The 11,408-nt window shown below is 44.8% G+C and overlaps 1 pseudogene; it reads left to right on the forward strand.

Moving 5' to 3' along the window:
- Window positions 1–4,004: 4,004 nt before the first annotated feature.
- Window positions 4,005–11,408, forward strand: part of LOC119338576 — a 13,417-nt pseudogene continuing 6,013 nt past the window's right edge.

An 11,408-nucleotide genomic window follows, 5' to 3' on the forward strand; every position in this document is an offset into this window, starting at 1 on the left:
TTATATTCGAAGATGGTAACTAGGACAACAAGTACATGTCATCTTCAATATCACCGTCATGCATGGCACGTGTCTGCAACCAACCAGCGAAAGTCCCCGTTTGTTCACGTGTAATCCAGTCGTCAGACTGCTCCGGGTGTTTGGAGCATAGAAAATTCTTGTGTTCCTCCATATACGGAGCCACCAAGGCGGAATTCTGTAGAACTGTGTAGTGTGCTTCAGTGAGAGAATGCCCGTCCATACATATTATTTGATCCCCTCCTAGCGTGCCTTTTCCATCCAGTCTGCCCTTATGCCGCGATTCAGGAACACCAATCATCTTAAGGTCAGGAATAAAGTCAATACAAAACTCAATGACCTCCTCATTTTCATGGCCCTTCGAGATGCTTCCTTCTGGCCTAGCACGGTCATGAACATATTTCTTCAAGACTCCCATGAACCTCTCAAAGGGGAACAAATTGTGTAGAAATACAGGACCCAAAACGTTAACCTCTTCGCATAGGTGAACTAGGACGTGCATCATGATGTTGAAGAAGGATGGTGGGAACACCAACTCGAAACTGACAAGACATTGCACCAAATCATTCTGTAACCTTGGTATGATTTCTGGATCGATTACCTTCTAAGAGATTGCATTGAGGAATGCACATAGCTTCACAATGGCTAATCGAACGTTTTCCGGTAGAAGCCCCCTCAATGCAACCGGAAGCAGTTGCGTCATAATCACGTGGCAGTCATGAGACTTTAGGTTCTGGAACTTTTTCTCTACCATATTTATTATTCCCTTTATATTCGATGAGAAGCCAGACGGTACCTTCCTACTGAGTAGGCATTCAAAGAAGATTTCCTTCTCTTCTTTGGTAAGAGCGTAGCTGGCATGACCCTGATGTATGCCATCTTTTCTGTGCATACGTTGCTGGTCCTCCTGTGCCTCCGGTGTATCTTTTGTCTTCCCATACATGCCCAAGAAGCCAAGCAGGGTCACGCAAAGATTCTTCATCACGTGCATCACGTTGATTGCGGAGCGGACCTCTAGGTCTTTCCAATAGGGCAGGTCCCAAAATATAGATTTCTTCTTTCACATGGGTGCGCGTCCGTAAGCGTCCTTCAGAACAGGTTGTCCGCCAGGACCCTTTCCAAAGATTACCTTCAAATCCTTCACCATATCATGTACATCAGCACCAGTACGGTGGCAAGGCTTCGTCCGGTGATCCACCTCACCTTTGAAATGCTTGCCTTTCTTTCTTACGGGATGCCTGCTCAGAAAAAATCGATGATGTCCCAGGTACACATTCTTCCTACAACTATCCAAATATATACTGTCGGTATCATCCAAATAGTGCGTGCATCCACGGTATCCCTTGTTTGTCTGTCCTGAAAGGTTACTGAGAGCAGGCCAATCATTGATTGTCACGAACGGCAATGCCTTTAGGTCAAATTCTTCCTGTTTGTGCTCATCCCACGCACGTACACCTTTTCCATTCCACAGGTGTAAGAGTTCTTCAACTAATGGCTTTAGGTACACATCAATGTCATTGCCGGGTTGCTTAGGGCCTTGGATGAGCACTGACATCATAATGAACTTCCGCTTCATGCACAACCAAGGAGGAAGGTTATACAAACATAGAGTCACAGGCCAGGTGCTATGGTTGCTGCTCTGCTCCCCAAAAGGATTAATGCCATCTACGCTTAGACCAAACCATACGTTCCTTGGGTCACCTGCGAACTCCTCCCTGTACTTTCTCTCAATTTTTCTCCACCGCAACCCATCAGCGGGTACTTTGAACTTTCCGTCTTTCTTACAGTCTTCTCCGTGCCATCACATTGCATTGGCATGCTCTTTGTTTTGGAACAAACGTTTCAAGCGTGGTATTGTAGGAGCATACCACATCACCTTGGCAGGAATCTTCTTCCTGGGGCGCTCGCCCTCGACATCACCAGGGTCATCGCGGCTAATCTTATAGTGCAATGCAACGCATACCGGGCACGCGTTCAAATCCTCGTAGCCACCGCGGTAGAGGATGCAGTCATTAGGGCATGCATGTATCTTTTGCACCTCTAACCCTAGAGGGTAGACAACCTTCTTTGCTTCGTACATACTCTCGGGCAATTCGTTGTCCTTTGGAAGCATATTCTTTATCATTACCAGCAACTTTCCAAATCCTTTATCGGATACACCATTCCCTGCCTTCCATTGCAACAATTCTAGTGTGGTGCCCAGCTTTTTCTTGTCAGCTTCGCAATTCGGGTACAACAATTTCTTGTGATCCTCTAACATGCGCTGCAACTTCTTCTTCTCCTTTTCACTTGCGTAGTTTCTCTTTGCATCGGAATGGCCCGACCTAGATCATCAGCGGGCTCATCTGATGCCTCTTCTTCAGCTTCTTCTCGCATAGTTGTATCATCGTATCCAGGGAACCCATGGCCAGGATAGCTATCGCCGTCCTCTTCTTCTTCATTGTCTTCCATCATAACCCCTCTTTCTCCGTGCTTGGTCCAAACATTATAGTGGGGCATGAAACTAGACTCAAACAGGTGGACATGAATGGTTCTTGAGTTAGAGTAATTGTGATCATTCTTACAGCCAACACATGGACAAGGCATAAAACCATCCACCCGCTTGTTTGCCTGAGCCGCAATCAGAAAAGTATGCATGCCATCAACAAACTGGGGACAGCATCAGTCATCGTACATCCATTGCCAGCTCATCTTCATTACACACCACCAAATAGACCAAATTAATACAAGTTCATACATAAAGTTCATACAACACTTAAATGCAACATACAAATAAGTCTCTAGCTAAAGCATTTAAATGCAACAACAAATGCGATCAAGATCGCAACTAAGGTAACAATTGATCCAACAACATAATGATACCAAGCCTCACTATCAATGGCATATTTTCTAATCTTTCTAATCTTCAACTGCATTTTCTCCATCTTGATCTTGTGATCATCGACGACATCGGCAACATGCAACTCCAATTCCATCTTCTCCCCCTCAATTCTTTTCAATTTTTCTTTCAAATACTCATTTTCTCTTTCAACTAAATTTAATTTCTCGACAATAGGGTCGGTTGGAATTTCCAGTTCACATACCTCCTAGATAAACATATCTATGTCAACTTGATGGGCATAATTCGTCATAAACACGAAATGCAACAAATAGTTTTAAAAGAGAATATACCACATCCGAATCATAACACAGACGAGGGCCAACAGGGACGGATATCAAAACCATGGCACTATGTATAACAAACAACATACGAGTAAGATAATTATACAAGTAGCTATATATCTAAATCACACAAACATGATTTTTTATATATAAAAAAGATAAGAACAAGAGGCTCACCACAAGGTGGTGCTGGAGACGGGTCGGTGCGGACGATCGACGGTGGTTACGACAGAGACTGGAAGGCACTAAGTAAACCACACCTACATATGCAAACTAAGAGTTATTTTACACTACTGGGGAAAACCTTATACACAAACCTTTAGTAGTAGCGTGTGTCAAAAAAGCACGCTGGTGCTAAGTAGCAGTAGCGCGCTGGTGTAAACGGCGCTACAGATACATTTGTAGCAGTATCGCACCTGATGGTAAACGCGCTACTATTAAAAATTCCCATGGCTTAGCCGATAGGCTACACATAGTAGTAGCGATCTACTTCGAAGCGCGCTACCGCTTCTTGCTTTGAAGCAGCGCGTTTACGCTGAAATGCGCTACTGCTAAAGGAAATAAAATTAAATGGAAAGCAAATAGAAAAGTAAATGAAAATGAAAGAAATAGAAAAGGTGAAAGGATTTTTTTAAAGAAAAATAAATGGAAAAGGGAAAAAAGAGAAAGGAATAGCAGTAGCGCGTATCGGGGAATGCGTTGTAGCTAACTTAGCAGTAGCGCACTTCCTGAAACGCGCTACTGCTACTTTTGACTTAACCGCACGGTTTCGTTCTTCCCCACAGCCACTTCCCCCAAATCCAACTCCTCTGTTGTCGCCGCTGATGTCGCCCGTCGGCCGCCGCACGCTCTCCCATCACTCTCCGCACACCCTCGACACCACCCCCGACCCCGGATTCGACGCCGCCCCCAACCCTGACCTCGACGCCACCCCCGACCCCGGATTCGACGCCGCCCCCAACCGTGACCTCGACGCCACCCCGACCCCGACCTCAACGCTGCCCTCCGCCGTGCGCCCGAGCCCCGACCCTGACCTCGATGCCGCCTGCCCCTCCCTCGCTGCAGGCACCCGAGGTGAGCACGCCTGCTCCTCCTCCTCCCTTACCTCTGCCTAGGATTCTTCAAATTTTAGTTGCATCAAATTAGTTAGGCTTCATCTATGGGTGGAAACGAATCAGATGCGGATGTTATCGAATACAGATGCGGCTCGGATGTTTTGTTAGATGATGAGTTCTTAGATGATGAATAAATACTATTGTAATGCATAATAATTTCTAAGATTAATCATAAAACGAGTAAAATTTGACCACTTATTTCACATTTAATTTGGATAATTGGAATATCCGCTACCACTTTCCACCCCTAGGTTCATCAAATTAGATGGTAATTAGGGTAGTAGTTCCTAGGTACTAATTAGTTAGTAAGAACTAGGTACTAATTAGGTACTAGTTTATTTTTATTTATAGTAAGTTTATTTTTAGTAAGAACTAGTTGAATTAATAGAACTAGTTGAACATGTCACATTTGTTGTTATTTTTTTAGTTAAAGCAATTTTTCCCGCATCGACGTCGATGATGCCTATCCCGCATCCTCGTCGTCGACTCGGTGGAGGACACCTGCTTGACCAGATGGGCCATGTCCGGGACTGGGCTCTGCTGGGCTAGTACTGGGAGGCGCTACCTACTGGGGGCACAACTTGGTGAGGAGTCAGCCCGTCGTTGGCCCGAACCTTCTTTGGTGGCGGTCGCGTGGGGCAGTGATGGTCGAGAGGCTTGAGGACCCCGCGGAGGTGGTACGTCAATGTGTCAGCGAGGAGGACGCGCACGTCTATCGCTACTTGTTTGCGCTGGAGCACAGGTTCTCCAATACCTGGTAGGTTCTCCAGGGATCTCACTGGAGCTATGATCCTGTGATGGTTCCTTCTCTTTGGGTGTCCACCGCCCGCGCCGATACCCATCATTCACTAGGGTTTAGTTGTATTAGTGATGTTATATGTATGATACTATTTGGGATGTATTAGTTATAATATTCGACGATGTACGGACACAAGAGATGATTTACTTTTGCTTATTGAATGCATGCTAATTTGAAAACTTATTTATTTTACGATTTGGTTTTGCTTATTGAATGCTCATGTCAATATGAGTCCTATAAGATATTCTGAAATGTATATCTTGTATTGCTCAAATAGGATACGTGCTTGCCCAAGTGTCCGGTCATGTTTGCAGGTTACACCTCCGAGTGGCCTATGTTTTGCTGGAGTGTCGATTCATTTCCGTTCTGGCAAATTTCAGGCGCTCGATATGTCCTATTTTAGCAAAGGTCATACCAGATTTTTTCGTTAATTTTGGCATGACTTGTGCCAGAATATGTAGGAAATATCAAGTGCCCCGGATTTGTGTGTTGAGTATCCTGGTAGTTGTCTTCGATAGATTTTCAATTAATGTTTCAACTATGAACATATGAAATGTCTGATGATGAAAAGGATTTCGGTATTTGCAAATACTGCGAAGACAAGCGCGACATGCGACAGAATCTTCCTAGATGATGATAGGCGCTTCGGCATCAAGATGGACCAGAACTTCGAAGTGGATACAGTAAGTCACAATGACAAGTCTTTTTTCATAATTAAGCACGACATCTGCTTCATTTGCTTCAACTTATAATTTTTTTAACTATTCTACTAGCGTATCCCTTGCCATGCAAGAGTTTTTGTCTTGGATAAGATAGGTTTCAGTCCTATGAAAACTACTATGGAGGTAAAGAGAGTTTACTTGACGACCGAGCATGATTGTATTTTCCACGCAAAATTATACAACACAGATACCTATACCTATTTTGGATGCAAAACTTGGCAAGCACTATGCAAGACTTATGCATTTGGGCCTGGTATGGTTATCATCTTTGATATTCGTCCGGAAGATGATATTGAAGGTAATATCGACATCTGGGTCGATGTGCAGACACCTCCAGTTCTACCATTATGTGAGTTTCTCAACCATATTTATGTCTTTGATATTATTTATTCAAAAATAGTTGACAACTAATTTCTATTGACAGCTTATTTCCGTTCAAGCAAACATGTCCAGCGCTTGGTAGACAGGACCTACTACTGTCCCAGGGCTGAACTAAACTGTGAGGAGATAAGTCATTATGTTTCATGGCTTGAGGATCTTCATACTGTCAAGACATTATTTTTCTAGACTTGTTGGGGATATAACTACTGAGTATAAACCGCCCAGGAGGGGCCGGGTTATGCTTATAAGTGATCATCTACATTGAAGCCCATTGAGACAAAGACTATGGCGCTTTACTACAGAGGTTTAGAGGCCCAGAGCCCAATGGCGGATTAGGGCCCGTAGACATAAACCGCCATGAGATGTGTAACTTGTGTTGTAAGATAGGGAAAGGAAGAAACCGAGCCGGACACATGTATGAGCCGGCCTCGGGATTCTGTAGACCGCCGGGCGTCAATCTATGTATATAAAGGGACGACCCGGCGGCGGTTCAGGGACAAGAAACAACAACTAGAGAACTAGGCAAAGGATATTTGCTCCCTGGTTATCGAGACCCCATCAATTCCACCACAACAGGATCGTAGGCTTTTACCTTCACCGCAAGGGGCCGAACCAGTATAAACTCCCCGTGTCCTTTGTCCGGTTAAACCCCTCTAAGCTAACCTAGTCGCGATGGCTCCACGACTAAGTCCTCACACTAGGACATCTGACGTGATAATTCCACGACAGGACTTAAATTTTTTAGTACTCAAAACGTGCGACCAATAGTGTTCGTACTGAACTACGGTCACATCTATTTAGGAAAGATGGTAAGATTTTTACTATTTATCCTTAGTGCATCTTTTGCATACAATATTTTTTAAGCTAAACTTCATTGCTAAGTCTATTACTATACGATGTTCTTCAACAGGGACTACCGCTGAATGTTGTGCCTCATTGGATCGAGACTAAAGGTCGCATGAGAATTGTTAGCTTACGACCAAGATATCCTACAATGCACTTTAGTGCATTCAGGATTTCTAATAGCGACGAATGCTTAATAGTGAAAGACTGGAGCAAAATCGTGAACGACCACAGGGAAGTACTAGGAGGCAACAATCAGAAGCGCAACCCACGATTAGGAGACAGGTTCATCTGCATGCTCCAACTTGATGAAGCAGGAGTGCTACACATGTTTTATGTTATTTTACTTGAGAGAGAGCAGCAGGAGTGATTAGCTAGCTAGAAATGAGTTTGAAGATAATGATGTGCTACACTATGACTATGATGATTAAATAGCTAGTGTTGGTGGTAATGACTATCATGATTATTATTAGCTAGTGTTGGTGGTGATTAGATAGCTTCCGCGGCTAGTGCTGGTGGTGATTAGCTAGCTAGAATGAGTTTGAAGATGATGATGTGCTAAACTATGACTATGATGATTAAATAACTACTGTTGGTGGTAATGACTATGACGATGATTAAATAGCTTGTGCTGGCGGATTAGATTCAAGTGGAGGCAACATGTGGTGCACATCGAGAGTACTACTAGTCCAAACTAGATCAAGTTTGGATTAGTAGTATACTTTTGACATGCACCACATATTGCCTCCACTTGAACCTAATCCACCTTCATTTGACACACTGTTATGGACATAATGATATAAACCTCATAATTGGTATTGTAGCAAAATTTGTATAACAGTGTATAAATACACTCAAAATAAAAAATAATAAAAAAAGAATACTAGTAGCGATGGATAGTAAACACGCTGCCACTAGCTAGATTAGCAGTAGCGAGGGAGAGAACACACGATGCGGCTATGTGTCTTAGCAGTAGCGCGTGTAGGCATGCGCTACTGCTAAGTAATAGTTGTAGCGCCTTATTAGTAGCGCGGTCTCCCGCGCTACTAGTGGGCACAAAACCCACGCTACTACTAGGGTTTTCCCTAGTAGTGTTAAGCTCAAATTGCATATAAATCAAATAAACTACCACATATAATTCCTTCCAAATTACTAAAACCCGCAAATTAATCACTATATAAAGCATTGCAAGAGCTAATCTAGCGAGATGAAAGGACAAATTTGCTAACCATTGTGATCACTTGAATGGATGGGGGCCTTCAAATCTTGACAAAATTTGGGCAAAATGTGTGATGAGCTCGAGGGGAAGAGGGGAAGAACTGAAAGGAGAGGGGAAAGGGGGAAGAACAGAGCAAGCTAGACAAAAGGTTTATATGTAGGATGACCTGTAGTACCGGTTCATGGCACGAACCGGTACTAAAGATGCTGGAGGGGCCCCAGTCTGACAACATCCTACCACCACTCTCTTTATTACTAGTTCGTTGCATGAACCGGTGCTAATGGTTCGCCACGAACCGGTACTACAGAGAGCGGCCCTCCTAGCCGTTGGAACCGTCACTAATGGTCACATTAGTGCTAGCTCAATTTCAAACCGGGACTAATGAGCTGCACATTAGACCCTTTTTCTACTAGTGCAACATATTGATGCACGACTATGGTTGTTTTGGCTGTTTGAATCAACAAGACAACAAGATTTAATGTGTATTCTCGTGACGATGTGGGCAATATGGTGGGATCACCGGAAAGCAATTCACGAGAACAAGTTTCAAAGCCCACTGTCAACCATGAGCTTCATTAGGCGATTCTTGGAGGAACTAGACATTGTTGAAGTTCAAAAGGGGCGATCGTCGCCGGCGTCTGCTGCACTGAGAGCATGTGCATGGCTACCGCCTGAGGGAGAAGTCGTGAAGATTAACTATGATGGTGCAATATCAACTCTAGGAGAGAAGAGGTTGGCGGCTGTGGTTTGTCGAGACAAGTCAGGCAATTTTCTTGAAGCATCAGCACTAGTATTTGAGGGCTTGATCGACTACTATTAAAACTCCCACGGCTTAGCTCCTCCAGGCTTCCGGACACCATGGAGGTGGTACGTCACCATGTCAGCGAGGAGGACGAGCACATCCGTCAGTACATGGTTGCTTTGGAGGGCAGGTTCGACAATACATGACAGGTTCTTTAGGGATCTCACTGGAGCTATGATCATGTGATGGTTCCTTCTCTTTGGGTGTCCACCGCCCGCGCCGATACCCGTCGGGCGCTACGGTTCTAGCTGTATTAGTGATGCTATATGTATGATAGTATTCGAGGAGTATTAGTGATAATATTCAATGATGTATGAACACAAGAGATGATGTAGTTTTGCTTATAATTGAATGCATGCTAATTTGAATACTACTTTATTTTACGATTTGGTTTTGCTCATTGAATGCTCAAATTGGAAAAGTACTCCTGCTTTGAATGCTAAAATTGGAGAGCACTATGCAAGGAGTATGCATTTGATTGCTTGATAGCTTAGAGGGTTTTTGTTTTTATAAAAATCTAGGAGCCCCCTCCATCATCCACGCCGTCGTCCCCGTCACCGACCCCCCTCCGACCTCGAGGTGAGACCAGCCAAATCTCCATGTCAATATATATGAGTCCTATAATATGAGTCCTCGGGTTGACTTTAAGTCTGTCGAGTCTCCACCATATATGAGAGGACGAAGAATCCTGACCGTTGTCGTGAGGGTAGCTTCTCCTTCATTTCCGTGTGCTAGACAATTTTTTGTAATGCACTCGGGAACGAAAGGAGGAGCTACCATCATCGACGGTCGCAAATGTCAAAGAGGAATCAGTGAGGGAGAGTCTCCAACCATATATATATGAGAGGAGAAGAATCCCGACTGTTATCGTGGGGGTAGCTTCTCCTTCATTCCCGTGTTGAGAGTTTTCAAGAAAAGGCTCGACAGACCGATAGTCAACCCGTGATGAATAATAATGATCTAATTTAGGTTTTTAGTACATATATTTAACTGTACAAGTTTAATATTTGAATTATGAACATAGTAAATGTCATACTCAGACGACGAAAACCGCCTGGGTGAGTGCAACTGGTGCCACGACGACCGAGGTATGTGCGACAGGTTCCTTGAGCTGGACGAAGATTGGCGCTTCAGCATTAAGCTCAAGGAGACCTTCGATGTTGAAACGATACGCAACGACGACAAGTGTTTTTTCGTAATTAAGCACGACTTCAACTATTTCAACATGTACTTTTCATCTTTTCCAGTTCGACTAGCTTATCCCATGCTATGTAAGACGCTATGTCTTGGAGAGGATGGGTTTTGAAGACCATGAAAGTATGGAAACAAAGAAAATTCACCTAAGGACCCATCATGGTGTGAATTTTGAAATAAAGTTGTACAATTCTCAAAGTGTAACCCATTCTTATAGTAGTACAATACAAACTTGATCAAGTTAGGATTAGTATTACTTTCGACATGCACCACATGTTGCCTTCACTTCAATCTAAGCCATGTTTAGGCATAGCAGTAGCGTTGGTAAACCAAGCACGGAGATATAAGAGAGGACACTTCTCTCTATTAGCTAGATAATAACAACCTAAATTAACCCCCAAAACCCCTAAACCAGCCCTTTCAAAAAAAACCTCAGCTCCAACCAGCTGCTGACGTGTGGATGCCTTTTGGTCCCAGTTGGTGTCACCAACCGGGACCAAAGACCCCCCTACCTGAGTTGTGGCCGCAACGGCCACGTGGAGGCCCATCTGTCTTGGTTCGTATAAGAACCGGGACTAAGGACCAAGGGCATTAGTAACGACCTTTTAATCTCGGTTCCTAAATCGGGACAGAAGGCCTTTACAAACAGGGACATAAAAGAAAGGTAAGTGTTTGTGACCGGGGCGCCGACCGAACTGTTGCGCCGGTCGCGCCCCGTGCGTTGGATCTCTTTTTGATCCAAGGACACTGTTGCGCCACGTGTTACCAGACTCCTATTTTTTTAACGTGCACGGGGTTATCCCTTTCCGGGTGATTTTGCTGCAACTGCTCGGGGGTTCATTTCGAGGCAGGGCGACCGGTGGGCGACGGGCTTGTTCGCGCCTGGAGATTAGGAGCGGCGGTGGCGGCGGCGGTGGCCCAGGGCGGATCTTGATTCTCTGGCAATCTATGCCCCCCCGGATGGTAACTCTCCCCTCGAGCTTTCCATTTCGTTGTTGTCTTCCCCTCCCCCGTTGGATTTAGGGTTAGGGCGCGGGCGAGCCACGGGCCGCCGCCGACGCCGGCATGGAGAAGGACGGGTTTGTGTTCCCGTGGGTCGAGGGAGGCGGCGGGGTGGCGTTCTCGCGGGCAGAGGGAGGCGGCGGGGTGGCGT

This window comes from Triticum dicoccoides, chromosome 7B, assembly GCF_002162155.2.
Source record: "Triticum dicoccoides isolate Atlit2015 ecotype Zavitan chromosome 7B, WEW_v2.0, whole genome shotgun sequence".
In the NCBI taxonomy this organism is placed as follows: domain Eukaryota; kingdom Viridiplantae; phylum Streptophyta; class Magnoliopsida; order Poales; family Poaceae; genus Triticum; species Triticum dicoccoides.